We start from the raw sequence: 14,974 nt of genomic DNA on the forward strand, positions 1-14,974 counted from the left end.
CCAGGAGGCCTCTGCCAGGGGCACCTGCCAGTACCCCTTCGTCAGGTCCAAGGTGCTGACGTGTCTTGTCATCCCCAGCGGTTGATCAGTTCGTCCACCCAGGGTAGGCATCAAACTTACTGACCTCGTTCAGGCCCCGGAAGTCATTACAGAAGCGGACGGTTCCGTCCGGTTTCGGAACCAGCACTATGGGGCTAGACCACTCACCAAACACTTTGTTGCTTTTATGAATTTTGTCTTGCTGCTTTTTGTTTTATGTTGCTCTGTCTGTATGCTACGTCTTGCTTGTCCTATGTTGCTATGTCTTGCTTGTTCTATGCTGCTATTGTCTATATTGTAATTGTTTTTAATAACCTGCCCAGGGACTGCGGTTGAAAATTAGCCGGCTGGTTAAAACTGGCACTTTTACTGAAACGTTGATTAATGTGCACTGTCCCTGTAAAAATAAAAAATAAACTCAAACTCAAACTGTGTGACTCCTCCAGCTGGACCGCCACCCTCCGGGCTTCTGGTATCCGGTATGGCCGTTTACACACTTTTTCTCCCGGAAGGGTGCGGATCTGATGTTCCACGAGGCCTGTGCGCCCCGGCACCTCAGAGAACACGGCCGTATTCCGCTGGCCCAACTCTCTGAGCTCTTGTTGTTGGGTCGGGCTGAGATCTTCCCCCATTGCCACTTTGACTGAGGGCAGGCCCTGCTGTGGCCGTGTCCACGTCATGCATAGCGCCTCGCGTGCGTGCCATTTCTTCTGTAAATTCACATGATAAAGCTGGAGGGGTTTTCTCGGCCCCGGTTGGCGGACCTTATAGTTGACGTCGCCTACCTGCTCAACGATGTCGTAGTGCCCATGCCATGTAGCCAGGAATTTACTCTCCGTGGTAGGGATCAACACCAAGACCTTTTCACCGGGTTGGAACTCTCGTGGTTTGGCCCCCCCAGTTATATATGCGCCTGGGCCATGTGCTCTCTCACCACTGGCCAAATCACCGTCATCCTCTCCCTCATCTCCTCCACATGTTCTATTATGCTGCGAAGGGGGGTCGGCTGTTCTTCCCAGACCTCCTTGACTAGGTCCAGCAGCCCACGGGACCGACGGCCATACAGGAGCTCAAAGGGGGAGAACCCCGTGAAAGCTTTGGGTACCTCGCGCATTGAAAACATCAGGTGGGGCAGCAGCTGGTCCCAGTTCCTCCCGTCTCTCTCGATGACCTTCTTCAGCATCTGTTTCAGGGTCTTATTGAAGCATTCCACCAGCTCGTTGGTTTGTGGATGGTACACACTGGTCCTCACCTGTTCAATTCATAACAGATTGCAGACATCCTTCATCACACAAGACATGAACGCGGTGCCCTGGTGTGTCAGGATTTCCCGCTGAATACCCACCCGGCTAAATAAATGGAAGAGCTCCCGTGCGATACCTTTTGCTGCCGCTGTGCGTAGCAGGATTGCCTCAGGATACCGGGTGGCATAGTCCATGATTACCAGGGTGTATTGGTGTCCCCTCGCGGTCTTCACCAACGGATCCACCAGATCAATTGCCACCTGCTCGAATGGCACTCCTGTACTGGGCAAGGGAACCAAAGGGTTTCGATAATGCACCCTCTGAGCTGTGATCTGGCACTCTGGGCAACTATGGCAGTAGTCCTCCACGGCATGCTTGACTCCGGGCCAGTGGAACCGGTTCCTGATCCGCTCCCTGGTTTTCTCCATCCCCAGGTGTGCCCCAAGCAGGTGGGTGTGGGCAAGCTGCAGCACAGTCCTAACATACTGGCTGGGTATGAGTAACACGTATTGGGTCTCCCCATTATGCTTTACTACCTGATACAATAAGTTATGCTTGATTGCGAAGTGGTAACAGTACGCCATCCACCGCAATCACCTGGCCCCTAGCGTTCTGGAGATTGGGGTCCTCTATTTGGGCCATCCCGAACTGACCCATGAGGATTCCCGTGTCGGGAGGTCCGTCTAGGGCCTCCACCTCCATAAAGGGGAGCCTGAGGTCTTCCTCGCACGGTGGATCGCTTGCCGGAGCGGGGTCATCGCCCTCCTCCAGGTCCGACTCGGGCCCAATGGACACCTCTCATGGCGGGGGTTGGGTTGCACAGGCCACCGTCTTTTTTCCTTTTCTTCCTACCTCCCATGCTCGCCTCCCCAGGTCCCTCCTCCACAGTGCCTGAAATAGAGGACAGTCAGAGGGCATGGCCTCCTCCCGGTAGGGACAGCTCCACGCAAGTTGCCCTGGATCACCGCACGCATAGCAGCGTCTCTGATCAGGGTCCAGCAGCCGCCGACGTCGTCAGTTTGGGTCACCTTCCCGCTTCACAGCCTCAGCAGGTTCCGTCTTGGTCCCCTTCAGCTCCTCGCCTCTCTTTGTGTTGGTCACCCTCCTTGCCACGTCTCCTCTCTCCGCTCGGGCCCCTCTCAGCAGGTCCTGGGTGTTCTGGTAAATTTCCACCTCTGTCAGCAACTCCTCCAGGCTCTGGGAGTTCTGCATGCTCACCGTCTTCTTCATCTCGTAGGGCAGGGCCCGAAGATATTTATCCAGGATGAGCTTGTCGAGCATCGGGAGGGACGGTAGTTCCGTCAGTAGCCAGCCCTTGGTCAGCCACAAAAGGTCGCTCATCTGAGCACGGGGGGACAGGGTGGAGTCAAAGGCCCAGTCGTGGACCAGTTGTGCGCGGTGTGCGAGATTGAACCCATAGCGGCTTAGTATCTCCCGTTTGAGTCCCTCATAATTTGCGGCCTGGTCCGTGTTCAAATCAAAGTAGGCCTTCCGGGCCTTCCCAGAGAGGTAGGGTGCCAACAGACTGGCCCACTTGGGCTTGGGCCATCCTTCCCGCTGTGCCGTCTTCTCGAAGGTGCACAGATACGACTAACACGTCATCTTCCACCCTTAACTGAACCAGGAACTGATTCGGGCCAGACTCCTGAGCCCTCCCAACCTTCAGCTGGGCTACCTCCTCTACCAGTCTGCAGTTTTGTTGGTGCTGCTCCTCCAGTGCTTGCTCCTGGAGAGCCTGTTGCTTCTGCTGGCTGAGGACACTTGACCCCACGGCACCCAAAGCTACTGAGCTTCCCTCATTCTCCACCATATGTAGTAAACCATGGGGTGGTGGGTTGAGCGTACAGAGATTGACAAAGAGACAGGGAGGCTTTAGTCCACAAAACAACTTTACTGAGACGGAAAATAAATATATCAAAGATATCACTTCGGTTTTGCTTGGTCTTTCTTATCTCTCGTAACTGGTGTCCGTCTCTCCCCCGTCTCCCTGTTGAAATGTATTCCAGGTGACTACCTCATAATGCTGATTGAGAGAATGCCAAAAGTTTGCAAAGCTGTCATCAAGGGTGGCTATTTGAAGAATCTCAAATTCTCAAAATGTATTTGTTTAACATTTTTTTGGTTACTACATGATTCCAAATGTGTTATTTAATAGTTTTGATGTCTTCACTATTATTCTACAATGTAGAAAATATAACAAATAAAGAAAAACCCTTGAATGAGTAGGTGTGTCCAAACTTTTGACTGGTACTGTATATGTATGCTGGGGGGAATGTAGGTATTAACAGGTTTTGGGCTGCAGTAGTGGACGTGTGGAGGGTCTTCATAAATGTGAAAGTGTTTTTGGAAGGTGAGTTTGAGGCGGGACATAAGGGTTTGCAGTTGCCTATTTGAGTGTGTGTGCCTACGTACAGTGTGTGCGTAACGCTGTGAGTCCATACGTATGTGTAATCGCAGGCGGGCGAGGTATCCTTGGCAGTTTGATTTGCGTTGCAGAGCGGTGCAGTGCAGTGGGTGACTCAGCTGACAGATTTCCCCTGGGGAGCCATGAACTGGCCATCTGCGATATAAACAGCTGTCCTCCTCCTCCTCCTTCTCCTCCTCCTCCTCTCTGCCTGCTTCTCTGCCTGCCTTTCTGGCCCTGCACCTTTCAAACCCTGCGCTAGTCTGTTTATAGAAGAACACACCACTGCGCTGTTCCCCTCTCCTTACATGGCTCATCTCAGCCTGTAGGGAACTAATGCAACCTGCTCTCCTCACTTGGTTTGATTGAAATCCTTAATTAAAGAAGATGTGTTGGTCTCTTGAAGACATTGTTACACATGCAAAAGAAGGTGAACTTATTTACACTCAACAAAAATATAAATGCAACATGCAATAATTTCAAACATTTTACGGAGTTACAGTTTAACTAAACAAGGAAATCAGTCAGTTGAAATAAATTAATTAGCCCCTAATCTATGGAGTCCACATGACTGGGAATACAGATATGCATCTATTGGTCACAGATACCTTAAAAAATCTAGGTGCGTGAATCAGGAAACCACCGTTTGCTTCAAACAGCGCGACACATTTCCTTCGCATAGAGTTGATCAGGCTGTTGATTGTGGCCTGTGAAATGTTGTCCTTAGCTTATGCCTGCCCATACCATAAGACAATCGCCACTATGGGGCACAACATTGACATCAGCAAACCGCTCGACCACATGACGCCATACACACTTTCTGCCATCTGCCTCGTACAGTTGAAACGGGATTCATCCGTGAAATGCACACTTCTCCAGCATGTCAGTGGCCATCGAAGGTGGCATTTTCCAAATGAAGTCGGTTACTACAACAAACTGTTGTCCGGTCAAGACCCTGTTGAGGACAACGAGCACGCATATGAGCTTCCTTAGACGGTTTCTGACAGTTTGTGCAGAAACTCTTTGATTGTGTAAACCCACAGCTTCATCAGCTATCCTGGTGGTTGGTCTCAGACGATCCCGCAGGTGAAGAAGCTGGATGTGGAGGTCCTTGGCTGGCATGGTTACACGTGGTCTGCGGTTGTGAGGCCGGTTGAATGTAACAAATTCTGTAAATCGACATTGGAGGCAGATTATGTGTCACGCCCTGACCTTAGAGATCCTTTTTATGTCTCTATTTTGGTTTGGTCAGGGCGTGAGTTGGGGTGGGCATTCTATGTTTTCTATTTCTGTGTGTTTGGCCGGGTGTGGTTCTCAATCAGAGGCAGCTGTCTATCGTTGTCTCTGATTGAGAACCATACTTAGGTAGCCCTTTCCTACCTGTGTTTTGTGGGTAGTTATTTTCTGTTTTGTGTGTCTGCATTCCGACAGAACTCTTTTGTTTGTTCCGCTTTGTTATTTTTTGTTCTAGTGTTCAGTTTTATTAAAAATCATGAACACGTACCGCTCTGCACCTTGGTCCTCTTCTTCAAACAGCCATTACATTAGGGGAGAGAAATGTACATTAAATTATCTGGCAACAGCTTTGGTGGGCATTCCTGCAGTCAGCATGCCAATTGCACACGCCCTCAAAACTTGTTGCCTTGTGTTGTGTGACAAAACGGCACATTTTAGAGTGGCCTTTCATTGTCCCCAGCACAAGGTGCACCGGTGTAATGATCGTTCTATTTAATCAGCTTCTTGATTTGCCACACCTTTCAAGTGGATAGATTATCTTGGCAAAGGAGAAATGCTCACTAATGGTGATGTAAACAAATGAGTGCAATTTTTTTGTTTGAGAAATAAGCTTTATGTGCATATAGAACATTTCTGGGATCTTTAATTTCAGCCCACGAAACACTTTACATGTTGCATTTAGATTTGTGTTCAGTGTAGTTGTAAAGTGCCATATCTGATTAGGCTGAGCGAACTGCCCCTTCTCGAAACAGAAACTAGAGAGACAGAGAGAGATGCTCCAGCCCTTCAATACTGACTTAAATGAAGGACATGCCACGAGAAAGTGGCAGAGAAAGAGATACTAAAAGATGAACAGTGATTGAAAAAAGACGAAGGAAGGAAGGGGACAGAGGGTAGCGCCTCCTCTTCAACCCAAGTGCCACACTTTTTTCAGGCAAAGGGCCTCTAAAGGGGAAGAGGTAGTCCAGAAGCCCAGCTGATGCTCTGTCCTTATATCTCTACTCACCACCACACATGGACACTCTCTATTGTGCAAACATACACAGCATGGGGCCCTGTTAGATTCCTTAGTCTTGCCGTCTTCTCCATAGGGGGGAGCATGTGTGAGGGCTGTTAGTATTGTGTTGGGAGGTGTGCATGCTCGGTGTGTGTGGTGTGTGTTTGTGCACATTGGTTTAAGTGATCCTGAGGGCAGTAGGCCTAAGGCCAGTCCATTGTACCTCTACGACCCCCCCCCCCCCCCCCAACCCCCGCCCCCACCACCACCTGCTGTTTATTCAGAGCTGTTGGTTAATAGTGATGGAGTGGATTCCTCCCCTACAAACCCAGAGAAAAGGAGTAAAGACTTCACTGAGATACTATGGCCTAACTCAACAACACTTTCCTCATCATCCAAGAAACAATGTGCCAGTCAGACTAGCACACTAGGAATCCCAGTGTACTCCCTAACAGAGACTCTGGCAGGACACACCCTATACAGACCTCCCCAGTCATTTCTACATGGTGCTGCTGCCATCACCACTATGATATATGACACAGAGACAAGGTCAAATGTGACACCACACGATTCCCATTCATTCACTTCAATCACTTTTAATATGCTTTATATATTGGTGGACAGCCCTTGAACACCCATAGCAGTGGTAGTGACTACATTGCCGATCACAGATTCATGCCTGGGTTATCTATATATCTATATATCTATGTGGTTGTCATTCATTGTGCATCTGGTGTCTGTTTTTAACGCTCTCTGATTAACTCATGATGGATCGGACCCCACTGGCCTTGCCCCTGAAAGGGTGGGGTTCGGACAGGGGTTTGTTTGGTTCAGGGGGTCCAGAGAGAGGGGTGTGGAGGAGAAGGGAGGCAGGGGGGGACAGCAGGGCGAGTGCCATGTCACTGGGGCCAAAGAAGAACAAAGCCGGGGAGCAGGTCTCCTATGGCCCCGTGCCAGCTGTTAAGCCAAACATCATCTCCATCACTACCCCCAAACACCCACCCTTTCCCATCTGAATGGGAGTGTGCTGGCTTCTGCTGATACACACATGCACATGCATACACACAAACACACACACACGCAGTCGGCCCAGGGGGCCATGGTCATGTCTGGGGCCCACTAGAGACTAGGGGAAAGAGCATATGGGAACATGCAGAGAAACATGTAAATACATCCACAAAACATCCACATGCACAGCAGTCACAACTATAATAAACTTGATGACTGAGAAATGGATGTCTTTCAAGCAGAAGTTGTTGGATGATGAGAGAGTGATGACAAAACTAAAACAACTGTTCAAGACATATGCTGCTTAGATAGATCCTTTGGATGATCACATATTTCGACAGAAACCATTAGCAGATTTTGGCTGTGATTCAACAATCCAAAACTGGCCTTGATGAACACAACCACCTATAAAACAGTTATAAGTCAATGAGTTGAATAAAAACATATTTTGCACTTTGCAGTCTCACACACAATTGACATAAGTGGTAAACCGTAATGTTGTAAGCACAATCAGAGGCATGGAGAATGAGACTAATCCAGTGCTGCTGGAGGAGAGGCACAGTCCCAGAGGGCAGTCATCATTTACTAGTGAATCTTTGTTTTCATTTCAACAACTTACTACCTATTTTGTGCTAACTGCCTTGCTTTTAAGATTGATGCAAAAGAAATCCACTGGTGTAGTAGATATGCTTGACCCGTTTTTATTGCAGCTTTTCACGTCTTGATTGCTGAATCATTAACACATATTTTTACTCTGACAATCGTAACTGGTACTATCCCCAGGGTTTGGAGGGCAGCCCATGTACCTCCTCCCCACAAAGGTGTTTAACCTGGTGACCTAAATAACTATCGCCCTATATCTAAATTCCTGCCTTGCAAACATATTAGAATATTTGATCAATTCTCAGTTAATATCTTTCCTGTTTGCAAAATGTATTCAAAATGTTCATCAATCTGTCTTCAGGCCAGGTCATAGGACCATCTCTGCTTCATCATTGTTTATAAATGATATAGTTAACAGCAGGCAACATTGTGCTGCCCTTTTAATTGACCTGTCAAAGGCTTTTGACACTGTGGACCACTTATTATTAATTCAAAGGTTGTCCAAAATTGGCCTGGATCAGGCTGCATGTAACTGGTTTAAAAACGACCTGAGAGACAGGACAACATGTGTATTTTCTAATGATGTTAAATCAGATTTCCTTGATGCTACAAAAGGTGTCCAAAAGTGGTTGATTTTGGGTCCTGTACTTTTTTTTTAACAATATTTGTTTGTCTGTAAAAAAAAGGAAAGAAAGAAAAAGTAAGCTTCACTTGTATGCGGATGATACTGCTGTGTATTTTGCTGCCACTTCTGTTGACAAGACTCTGTCTGATCTACAGTCTGCCTTCATTGTTTTACAGAAAACCTTTATTGACCTCAAACTAGTATGGAATGCGGGTAAAACTAAGTAAAAATTGTTTTCTAGCGAGTGTTAAAAGGACACTAATTATTTAAGCATTTGTACTTCGGATGGTGCCCACTTGCTTGCAAATATCTGGGCATCTGGATCGACCACGGGCTGTCTTTTAGTTAACATATTGGCTTCTTCTATTTTCTTCCTCTATAGAAATACACTACCTGTCAAAACTTTTAGAACACCTACTAATTCAAAGGTTTTTCTTTATTTTTACTATTTTCTACATTGTGGAATAATAATAGTGAAGATAATAATAGTGAAGACAACAAAACTATGAAATAACACATATGGAATCATGTAGTAGCCAAAAAAGTGTTAAACAAATCAAAATATATTTTACATTTGAGATTTTTGAAATAGCCACCCTTTGCACACTCTTTGCATTCTCTCAACCAAGTAAAAACACTTTAAAGTACTACTTAAGTCTTTTTTTGGGGGTATCTGTACTTTACTATTTATATTTTGGACTACTTTTACTTTTACTTCACTGCATTCCTAAAGAAAATAATGTACTTTATAATCCATATATTTTCCTTGACACCCAAAAGTACTCGTTACATTTGAATAGTTAGCAGGACAGGAAAATGGTCCAATTCAAGTAGGTATCAACAGAACATTCTTGGTCATCCCTACTGCCTCTGATCTGGCAAGAATTAATAGTATATCTTGTGTAAATTCATCCGGTGTAGATATATATACAGTGGGGCAAAAAAGTATTTAGTCAGCCACCAATTGTGCAAGTTCTCCCACTTAAAAAGATGAGAGAGGCCTGTAATTTTCATCATAGGTACACTTCAACTATGACAGACAAAATGAGAAAAAAGAAATCCAGAAAATCACATTGTAGGATTATTTATGAATTTATTTGCAAATTATCGTGGAAAATAAGTATTTGGTCAATAACAAAAGTTGATCTAAATACTTTGTTATATACCCTTTCTTGGCAATGACAGAGGTCAAACGTTTTCTGTAAGTCTTCACGAGGTTTTCACACACTGTTGCTGGTATTTTGGCCCATTCCTCCATGCAGATCTCCTCTAGAGCAGTGATGTTTTGGGGCTGTTGCTGGGCAACACGGACTTTCAACTCCCTCCAAAGATTTTCTATGGGGTTGATTATTTTATTGATTGATGACCAACCAAGAGCATTGCACATGACTACAACAGATGAACCATATCTCCACCTTAAAACAATCCTTGCTGCTTTGTTCTGTGCAATCTGCAGCCTCCTAATTTCAATGCATGTGTCAGGACGGTGACCCAACTTAGTTGATGATCTAGCAGTATCATTAACCATTTGTTTCAAACCACAGTTCTTGGGACATCTCATACATTTAGTTATTTTTTAATTATTATGATCATTCCAATTTATATTAAAATCACTCAAGATAAATACATCTCTGTTACTATCTGTGGCCTGGTCAAACCCAGTGCATTAGTTATCCAGATAGGACACCTTAGAGCTAGGAGGTCTATACACACATCCTACCAATATGGGTGCCTGATGAGGCAGATGTACTTGAGCCTGTAGTGCCTCTATTTGACATACATTAAGGTCATCCCTTCCATTAAAAGGTATATGATTCTGACTGTACAGAGCTACACCCTCACCATTCCTATTCATGTTCCTTCTAAGTAGACTATATCCACGAATGTTCATTTGCCCATCATTTACAGATGCGTCTAAATGCGTTTCAGTGAAAGCCAAAATAGGAATATTATTTATGTTGACCAAGTTAAAAACCTCATGTATTTTGTTAGGAAGGCTACATACATTAACCTGAGCTATATGCAGCCCTTTCCTTATCAAGTAGAGATCAATAGAGCATGTATTGGTTATAGTTGAAGTTGTCATGATACACTACAACACACAAACTCAGATTTGAACATTGAATTAAAACAGCCAGGGAGTTACTCTGAGTGCCGATACAATTTCCTGTTGATGTAAAGTTTATCCATAACCATGGAAACGTTTTGATTCAGGCAATGCTTTTCATTCATGATGGGATACAGTTTTTTCTCCTTTCATTGATCTCCGTGGGGAAGTGATAATTTATTCCCAAATCAGTGTTTCTGAGTTCTCTGCCCCTGCTCTTCGCCATTTCCTTTTGCTTAAAATTGGCAAAACATGCAATAATAGCTCGTGGCCTATTCCCAGAGGCCTTACCCATTACATAGTCTGGAGAAAGTGACATTACACACAACATCAGTGGGCAGTTTCAGTTGAGTTGACATAAAGTCAGTGTCCTCACAGATTCTGCTGTTGTCATTCTCCGGTATCCCTGAAAAGATTAGCTTGTCCGCATTGATCGACACTGCAGATCATTGTTCTGTTGAAAAACAAATGATAGTTCCACTAAGAGCAAACTAGCAAACTAGCAGTGTAGGCACACGATTCGATGGAGAGTGGTGACCGGGTGGTCCTGCTTGAATTCACCCTCTACTCATCAGTAAAATAGATAGATAAAAGGTTCCTTTGTCTTCAACCTCGCGTTGCGTTTTGGGGTTGCTGACTACTTAGGTGCAAATATGATATGTATTGCGATTCTCAGGATTATCCTGATTCTTTACGTATTGCGATTTGATAGTGATTTCATTGCGATTCGATGTTCCAAACGTATTGCTCACCATATGTCTGTTTTGATCAGTCATGGAAATAAAAAACTGAACATAAATTGGCTCTCTATTTTAAAAGAAGATTTAGAACAAGCTTTGAAGGAAAAATACTGGAGTTTTGGTGAAAATATGTTATCAAAACGACACAATATATCAAGGTCTCAACTTTGGTTCTAGAAGTGGGGGGGGGACATAACCTGGTTGAGGGTCCTCCCTCAGAATTTACTTGGGCATCTAAGCTCATTACCTGCATTTCTACTAGGGCTGTCCTCGACTAAAGTAAATCTTGGTCCACCAAGAGTATTCTTTTAACTAGATACATAATTAATAGCTTCAATTGATTGGTAAACATTTTTCAACGTATATTACAGACAGAAATACTCCTCAACACTTCCTCAGACGATACCGCAGGTGAAGAAGCCGGATGTGGAGGTCCTGGGCTGACGTGGGTAGATGTGGTCTGTGGTTGTGAGGCCGGTTGGACTTGCTGCCAAATTCAAAAAAATTATGTTGGTGGCTTATGGTAGAGAAAGGAACATTCAATTATCTGGAAAGAACTCTGGTGGACATTCCTGCAGTCAGCATGTCAGCAGTCAGCATGCCAATTGCACGCTCCCGCACGCTCCCTCAAAACTTGAGACATCTTTGGCATTGTGTTGTGTGACAAAACTGCACATTTTAGAGTGGCCTTTTGTTGTCCCCAGCACAAGGTGCACCTATGTTATGATCATGCTGTTTAATCATATTATTGATATGCCAGACCTGTCAGGTGGGTGGATCATCTTGGCAAATAAGAAAATCTCACTAACAGTGATGTAAACAAATGTGTGTGCAACATTTGAGAGAAACACGATTTTTGTGCTTAAGGAACATTTCTGGGATCTTTTCAGCTCATGAAACATTTTGTTCAGTATATAAGTCTTTGTATCTCAAAATCATTGTCTGGTTAATCTATATTCTATCTACAGTAAATCACAATTATACAAATCTAAACATTCCCGAGCTCACTGTCACAGGAAACTCTGAGGGCCTGGAATATTTTAGTTCGCTAGTGCAAGATTCAGGCTGGACCCAAGTTAATAGTTGATACAATATTTCAAGTTTGTTGCAGACAGCCGCTGGGAATAATAGGATATTTATTTTTCTCAGGATAATTTCTACCTGCAGGCTGCAATGTTTTTCTTTGTTGTTGGCTTTATGTAGGCTATTTTTACATAGTTGGCAATGGCAATAGAAGTTACTTTTTAGGATTGTATCATTTTAATTTAGATTTGGATAGAATTTTGATTAACCACATGACAATGATTTTGAGATATGAAGATGTTATTATAAATTAAATTAAACTGTTTCCCTAGAAACGGTAAGATAAATTGCCATTAAACATGAGAAAGGTTGCTGACTCCTCGTGTAACCTATTACCGGCAACTTCAGGAGAGTAATGGCAGAATCTGCAAAAGCCAGCAGGAGCGGGAGGAGAATAGTTGGGTCAGGTTAGGTTATCTTCTGGTTATTTTGATCTCTGGTGCCCTCTTGAGGCAGTTGTCTTATTTCATCAAACCGTAATCTTACAGCATCAGACAAGCTCAGTGAGTATAGGTGATTTTCACTACTCTCTACAGTAACAAATACACACAGAACATTCACACATTAATGAATTATCAATAGCTAATCGGAAGTGTTGTTTTCAAGGAAATGTGTACATTCTGTTGCCTTTTTCTAAAAAACAATGGTGTGTGTGTGCCTGCATGCATGCGTGCATCCATGTGTGTGTACCATAGAGAACGATAGAGGACTCTTTTTATCTGTCCCATTATGGTGTCTGTGAGTGCCAGTGGCATGCATCCATTGATGCCAAGGGAAGCCAGACCAAAAATGACCAAAAAACATTCAAATTAATTTATCTTTTGTCTTGCTGTGTTTCATAAATGTCCTTCCATTTGCAAGAGGCTGAATATATTTCACCGGAGAAAGCATCCAACGAACGAAACAGCTCCCCTCGGTCTTTGTATGTGTCGCCCATCTATGCTGTCTGGTCAAAAAGAGTATGACATTTTTGCCGCCTGAGCATTGAATTTAAGGGAAACCAGCGAGCATTTGTGTTCCTGTGATAAAAACAATTCAATAATAATAGCCAATAAGCATTTACCTAAACTGAGTAAGCTAAGCTGTGAATTGTCCTGGCACACCCAAAAAAAGTATCAAGGGAAGCCAGTTTGAATTAGAAGCCAAACGTCATTGACAGAAAACTTGAGTTGTTGCATCCCATTGTGTCGTTGTTCTCCAGTGGCTAGCTAACTAAAATCATCCCTTTCCTGAATTAGCTATGGATGGAGATAGAGATTTGGACTTGTGGCTTTACTTAATTCTCCGTATTGGCCAATGATTATAACGGTGATTCTGATCCAACCATAAATTCATATGTTGTGCTCCTGAAAAAAACTGGAAAAAATCTACACACACACACACACACACACACACACACACACACACACACACACACACACATACACACACACACACACACACACACACACACACACACACACACACTAATCCGAAAATGTCAGAAACATTTAACTTGCTTGACCATGCTGCAGGTCATGTAACTGTTTATTACATGCAATACGTTTTGTGGACTTCCTCAGACAGATGTAGCTGTCTTGTTTTGTGATGAAACAACGGTGTGGTTGATTTTATTTTGGCATTGTGTCTTCTTATTGTCTCGGCCTTAGGCCTACATATCATTGTGTCAAGGCATATGAACTAACAGGTTATAGAGCAAACAAAGCAATTATCACAACACATAGGTTGTAATGTGGCTTTATTTCCCTGGCTTGTTTTCCTGCTGATTTTACCCACTTACTGCTACTGGTGAGCGCATGGGCAGCGCCATTGAGGCATCTCCATTTTCATGTAGTCAATTTTCTTCTACTATGCTATGAGTTTGTAAACAAACTGAAAGGGTGCATACTGCCAACAGGTATAAAGCCAAGTTTGGTGATTTACTGCCACCTGCAGGTGTGGAACGTTTGCTCACGAGTATAAGTCATTGGCTGATCCATCCTGATGACCCATATGGAATTATGTAATCCTTCCTTAACGCATAGAAAGTCCCACCTAGTTGACTACTTCAAAATGATGAAAGTCCTCAATGGTGCTGCCCTTGATAAAACAAGATTGTGGGCACTAGAGTCCTCTATCTATCTATCTATATGGTCAAGTTCACTGAGTAGTCTTGCTTCTGCGATCACACTTTCTCTCCATTCATTTTCCACCACGTGACAGTTGTCTATGATGTTTTGTCCACAAAACGCTTCACAACTCAACTTCTTAGTGGTGCCCATAAAGAATGAGAGATACTGTGAAGACTGACAGATATAACGAGCAAACCAAATCAAGCACAATTATTTGAAAGTGTCTGAGCCAGGTGTGCTCCCTACCCAGGTCAGTGGTCTCTGTGCTTCTGTCTCTAGGCACGTTCTCTGAGGAGGATGGGAGGTGGAGGGAGCTGAAGGAGACTAATAAACATAAAAGAAAGATACTTTTGGATACTTTTAAAAAGTGATTTGACAAACATGTTATTGATGATTGTGGCTGCCGCAAGTGCCACTCGAGATAAGCGGGTTGCTTGTATTTCCCCGTTTGAGTTTGTATTTGTAAAATTGCTGACCCTGCAGCTACAGCATGTTGGACAAGGTCTCTATCTCAGTAAAGATTTAATCAATTAAATCAAATGCTGAGCAGACTGACAGAGCAGTCATCAATCCACAGCCTACTTACCTTGGACTTTTAGTCCCCTGGATGCAGAAGTGGTAAGAACCTTCCCACTGTGCTCCCACACACACACACACACACACACACACACACACAGACACACAGACACACACACACACACACACACACACACACACACACACACACACACACACACACACACACACACACACACACACACACGGGTAGATGCCCTC

This window comes from Oncorhynchus mykiss, chromosome 3 (assembly GCF_013265735.2).
Source record: "Oncorhynchus mykiss isolate Arlee chromosome 3, USDA_OmykA_1.1, whole genome shotgun sequence".
NCBI lineage: Eukaryota > Metazoa > Chordata > Actinopteri > Salmoniformes > Salmonidae > Oncorhynchus > Oncorhynchus mykiss.